General features: G+C 41.4%; 1 long non-coding RNA gene and 3 other non-coding genes across 7 annotated transcripts; all 4 read right to left on the bottom strand.

Annotated features, from left to right (window-relative positions):
• Positions 1 to 2,885: 2,885 nt before the first annotated feature.
• Positions 2,886 to 5,326, bottom strand: LOC102076637 (uncharacterized). Of its 4 annotated transcripts, none has more exons than XR_003216060.1 (7): positions 5,181 to 5,308; positions 4,863 to 5,030; positions 4,692 to 4,808; positions 4,101 to 4,204; positions 3,750 to 3,797; positions 3,310 to 3,402; positions 2,886 to 3,202 (listed from the first exon to the last, which is right to left on the bottom strand). It is a non-coding gene; the product is annotated as an uncharacterized LOC102076637 (long non-coding RNA). The 4 variants fall into 4 exon arrangements; XR_003216059.1 differs by having other exon boundaries at positions 4,879 to 5,030; positions 5,181 to 5,307; XR_002057878.2 differs by having other exon boundaries at positions 4,692 to 4,780; positions 4,879 to 5,030; positions 5,181 to 5,306.
• Positions 3,912 to 4,047, bottom strand: LOC112843660 (small nucleolar RNA SNORA9). The gene has a single exon (XR_003216128.1). It is a non-coding gene; the product is annotated as a small nucleolar RNA SNORA9 (small nucleolar RNA).
• LOC112843659 (small nucleolar RNA SNORA9) lies at positions 4,519 to 4,653 on the bottom strand. Its single transcript, XR_003216127.1, has one exon. It is a non-coding gene; the product is annotated as a small nucleolar RNA SNORA9 (small nucleolar RNA).
• LOC112843658 (small nucleolar RNA SNORA9) lies at positions 4,862 to 4,996 on the bottom strand. The gene has a single exon (XR_003216126.1). It is a non-coding gene; the product is annotated as a small nucleolar RNA SNORA9 (small nucleolar RNA).
• Positions 5,327 to 5,624: the final 298 nt, after the last annotated feature.

Raw genomic sequence — 5,624 nt, 5'->3', positions numbered from 1 at the left:
TCAGGACGAAATCGAAACTCACACGTCATGTCCGCCACACACTTTTTACACAGAAAACCATGCAAAAATATATAATTTATTACCACTAATAATTAAATCATAGCTTAAAAATAAACCAGTTTTAAATGAAATCTCTTGGGATACATTAAAATAGGTTCATTTACACTTTAAAAAGGTGTTCGTTCATTTCCGCCTCATTCACAGACTAAAAAGTCTCACTGCTGTGTAAATGTCGTTAAAAGCCATTAAACTTGTCATATCAATTTATTAGTGTTAGATAAACAGAGAAACCCAATTAGATCACGGTCACCCTTTAAAGTCAAACAGGTCTTTAACCTTTAGTGCCTAGATGTAATGCAATGGCGCCCTCACGTGGATGTAATGCAGAATTAAACATTTAGGCAGAATTAGTTGTCTTAGGACAAACCTCCACAGCTGCTAATCCTCCTACATAAAGCATCTACACAAAACATTTTGTAGAGGGCATTAGCAGCCGTGACAGTTTGTCTTCAAATAACAACTTAACTTTTTATCTTGAAATAGTACTTTTTTCAATATTTTTTTTCTTAATGTTCCCCTAATACTCCATTGTACCCCTAAGCATGCTACAAGATACACCTCTGGTATCAGTTTCAAAATCCTGTCACCTTGTTAACACATTCACGACATTATCAGAAAACTTGACCTCTGAGGTCAAGGTCACTGAGATTTGAACTCTCCAAGATTTTTAATAGATGTACCCACAGTATCAATTTAAAACTCTAATCATTCTCCAGTTATCACATTTACAAACGGTCCCCTCACCCAGCACGGTGTTGACAATACCCCACAAGCCATTTATGGCTGGGGGATATAAAAAAAAATAAATCTTACCATCTATGGGCAGGACAAACTTTTATCAAATGTATTAGTGTTCTGAAACTTATTTTTATTCATTATATATTGGGACAAAAGAGGCTGAATATGAAGCTGCCAGGGGGAGCAAAGGGAAGACCACAGAGATTTAATAGATGTATTGAAAGAGGACATGTTGGTGTGACAGAGGAAAGATGCTAGGGACAGGCCGAGATGGAGGCAGATGATCTGCTGTGGCCACCTCTACAGGGAGTGCATAATTATTAGGTAACTTCCTTTCCTTTGGCAAAATGGGTCAAAAGAAGGACTTGACAGGCTCAGAAAAGTCAAAAATAGTGAGATATCTTGCAGAGGGATGCAGCAGTCTTAAAATTGCAAAGCTTCTGAAGCGTGATCATCGAACAATCAAGCGTTTCATTCAAAATAGTCAACAGGGTCGCAAGAAGCGTGTGGAAAAACCAAGGCGCAAAATAACTGCCCATGAACTGAGAAAAGTCAAGCGTGCAGCTGCCAAGATGCCACTTGCCACCAGTTTGGCCATATTTCAGAGCTGCAACATCACTGGAGTGCCCAAAAGCACAAGGTGTGCAATACTCAGAGACATGGCCAAGGTAAGAAAGGCTGAAAGACGACCACCACTGAACAAGACACACAAGCTGAAACGTCAAGACTGGGCCAAGAAATATCTCAAGACTGATTTTTCTAAGGTTTTATGGACTGATGAAATGAGAGTGAGTCTTGATGGGCCAGATGGATGGGCCCGTGGCTGGATTGGTAAAGGGCAGAGAGCTCCAGTCCGAGTCAGACGCCAGCAAGGTGGAGGTGGAGTACTGGTTTGGGCTGGTATCATCAAAGATGAGCTTGTGGGGCCTTTTCGGGTTGAGGATGGAGTCAAGCTCAACTCCCAGTCCTACTGCCAGTTTCTGGAAGACACCTTCTTCAAGCAGTGGTACAGGAAGAAGTCTGCATCCTTCAAGAAAAACATGATTTTCATGCAGGACAATGCTCCATCACACGCGTCCAAGTACTCCACAGCGTGGCTGGCAAGAAAGGGTATAAAAGAAGAAAAACTAATGACATGGCCTCCTTGTTCACCTGATCTGAACCCCATTGAGAACCTGTGGTCCATCATCAAATGTGAGATTTACAAGGAGGGAAAACAGTACACCTCTCTGAACAGTGTCTGGGAGGCTGTGGTTGCTGCTGCACGCAATGTTGATGGTGAACAGATCAAAACACTGACAGAATCCATGGATGGCAGGCTTTTGAGTGTCCTTGCAAAGAAAGGTGGCTATATTGGTCGCTGATTTGTTTTTGTTTTGTTTTTGAATGTCAGAAATGTATATTTGTGAATGTGGAGATGTTATATTGGTTTCACTGGTAAAAATAAATAATTGAAATGGGTATATATTTGTTTTTTGTTACGTTGCCTAATAATTATGCACAGTAATAGTCACCTGCACACACAGATATCCCCCTAAAATAGCTCAAACTAAAAACTACTTCCAAAAACATTCAGCTTTGATATTAATGAGTTTTTTGGGTTCATTGAGAACATGGTTGTTGTTCAATAATAAAATTATTCCTCAAAAATACAACTTGCCTAATAATTCTGCACTCCCTGTAAAGGTGAAGTGAAGTTCTCCAGAGGGCTGGTAATGAACTCTGTTTGATTTCTGTGTGTGGACCCAGGGTGAGATCTAAAACCTGCAGGACACTGGACCTTGAGTTCCCCATCCAGCTCTAAGGGGATGGGGTTTGGGGCGGTATAACAGGAGCAGAGAAGCTGCAGAGGCGTGTGAGACTGCAACTCTGCTTCCTGGTCCCAACTCTGAATAGTCACGTTTTGGAGGGTTAATAAATTTGGAAGAACAAGCAGCTAAACATGTCACTCCTGGTCTAATGTGTCATTACCGCCGATGTGAATTACAATGTTACTGAATTTACATTTAGCCTTAGCCAGCAGTTTTAAACTTCTCTCAATGTCACCTAGTCTGGCCCCTGGAAGGAATGAAATAAATAAAATCAGATCCATTTTCATTATTTTATTTTAATGTTTCTCTAGTATTAATTTCAGCTGGTCAAACACTTTCATGTGTTTAAATTTGTAACAGATTATAATCGATTTATCTCTGTGCAATACATTTTTCTAGTTTCTTTAGTGTCACAGATTCTTTCCACATTAAACCACAAAATCTGCAAGTCAACTTAACCAACAAGTGCTTCAAACGACAGTCAACCTGTACATTACTAAAGCAGTGCAATAAAAATAATATTTTAATCTTTATTTCTTTTGCTCGATCAACTGGTTCTCCGGCTCTTTTGTTCTCTGCAGATTTCATCCAATCTAAGAAGAAGAAGAAAAAAAAAAAAAAAGAAACGACAAAGTTTAGTAAAAGGGTTTTAAAAAATAAAAATAAAAGATGTCAGATATTCATGGATTCATTTTCTCACCTGTGAAGTCAGACTCTTAAATCTCTGGCGCTTTGAGAAACAACAACCATCTGCACGGTGACTGGAGAGCTTTTCTCTGGAAGCAGCGCCGTGCTAGAAAAGATGAAACACAGGTTTCACTTACAGAACTGTTTATGTGCAAACTGAGAGACATCACCCAACAACCTGAGTGAGCAGGACTAAACGTACACACGCAAAAGTTCACTAAATAAACATTTGTTTATTTGCGCCTGACGTCTAAATGCTGAAACATGGCAGATTTAACAGAAATATGTTACTGATGTTAAACACGTAATTCCTTTTTGTAAACACAGGATTTAGTGGTGGGTAATGGAGCTGAGTCAGGCCCCTGTCTGTGAGAGGACCGTAAAACAATTCGCACTTCTGGATTTAATGAAAGAGCCTTTGTGTTAGTCCAGAACTGCTGCTATGACACTTACTACAGTTAAGAGATGTCCAGGTGAACGTGTGAGACAGCCACTTGGCATCTATTGAGACATCAACAGCAGATACATGCAACAGAAAAACAGTTTCAGTAAAGAAGCTAAAATACAACACTCGAGTGTTACAACAAGCCTTCAGCTCCAATTTAAACAGTAAAATAATGTTGGAGGTTTACCTATAACCCTGCAGTGAGAGTGGTCACAGCAGGGCCTCAAACAGCCTCACATTACTCTAGCAGACACAAGAGGAAAGGACAGAGCCACTGCAGGCTGAGCCTCGCTGGAAAGTCTGCACACCACCTACACATTCACGTCATGCGTGACGGAAGATGGCGATGGAGAGATTACCTTATTTGCAACTCGTGGTCCACGCGCCATAGAGGAACTGAAGATGGCAGCTGCCCATATTCATGGGCTACTCCTTATGAGTCATTGCTGAAGAAGCCAGCCGCCTGTGTAAACACAGAGAAAGATAAATGTGAGGTTTATGTGGTTTGAGATCCATTTCAAATATTAGCATCTGTAAACTTCAGCAAGGAATTTTGCCTGAAATGTGACCTAACTTTACTTCTGACAGTATTTTTGAACTTTTTAGAAATACTGAAGGTTTCAGATTCTGCAGGACCAAAAGTCTCTTTGCAGAAGGTTTAACACACATCTTTTCATACCTGGAAGCTGCTTCTATCTTTTACGCCGTCTGTGTGTGGACATTAGTAATGCACAGAAATAAGGAACAAAACAAATACAAAACAAAACAACCTGTCCACTTTGTCGGAGGTTTACCTATAACCCTGCAGTGAGTGGTCACAGCAGGGCCTCAAACAACCTCACATTTCTCTAGCAGACACAAGAGGAAAGGACAGAGCCACTGCAGGCTGAGCCTCGCTGGAAAGGTCTGCAAACCAACTAAACGAGGGAAGATTATGATGAAGAAATTACCATGGTTACATCTGGTGACCCATACGCCATTGATGGCAGCGGCCAGCCTTCATGCACTGCTCCTGTGGATTAATGCACAATCCAGCCACCTGAATAAACACAAATGTACAGAGACAACTATTTGATACAATGAAAACCAAAATGGCTAAAATCACTCTAAAATCGGCTCACTTTGTCTGAGGTTTACCTATAACCCTGCAGCGAGTGGTCACAGCAGGGCCTCAAACAGCCTCACATTACTCTAGCAGACACAAGAGGAAAGGACAGAGCCACCGCAGGCTGAGCCTCGCTGGAAAGGTCTGCAGGATTTTCAGAACAACACCGTAAAATGTTTTCAGCCTGTGGACCCAAAGTAAGAAACACCGGCTGTTGTCAAACTCAGTCTGCCATGTGTGAGACAGCCAGTTAGAAGAAACGAAAAAGAAACGCGGCGTATAAAACTTTAAAACACGACTAATGTAAAAATAATTAAATTGTAACGTAACCTACCCGCTTCAAAGTCATAACTTGGTGTGTGAAAGTCGAAACACTTCATATTTCAGGTTGGATGGAAGCAGATTAATCAAACGCACCGTCACATTCGTCCACGGAATTCAACTGGAGACTCTGTGCGAATGTGACGTAGTTTTACAAGGGCTTTGGAGCGTGATGTCACGGGGGTGGGCGTGGAAAGGATTTTGGCCCGATCCGCCATTTTGGGGGTCTAGCGCAAGTGAAAAGGGAGCGAAGGCACACACAACAGCCATGGAATGCACCTTTCAGTTGTTTGCCAACCGCCAATACGAATGTAAGAAGAAGAAGAAGAAGCAGAAGAAGAAGAAGAAGAAGAAGAAGAAGAGCAGCAGCAGCCATGGTTCGTATTTGCTGTGTGGTCGGTTGTAAAGTTAGATCGCACGACCGGCAAGAGAATAAGCTTGAAAAGGGTTTATCTTT

This window comes from Oreochromis niloticus, linkage group LG22 (assembly GCF_001858045.2).
Source record: "Oreochromis niloticus isolate F11D_XX linkage group LG22, O_niloticus_UMD_NMBU, whole genome shotgun sequence".
NCBI lineage: Eukaryota > Metazoa > Chordata > Actinopteri > Cichliformes > Cichlidae > Oreochromis > Oreochromis niloticus.
Note: the sequence above shows the minus strand (reverse complement) of the source record. Positions and strands in the feature narration are given on the sequence as shown.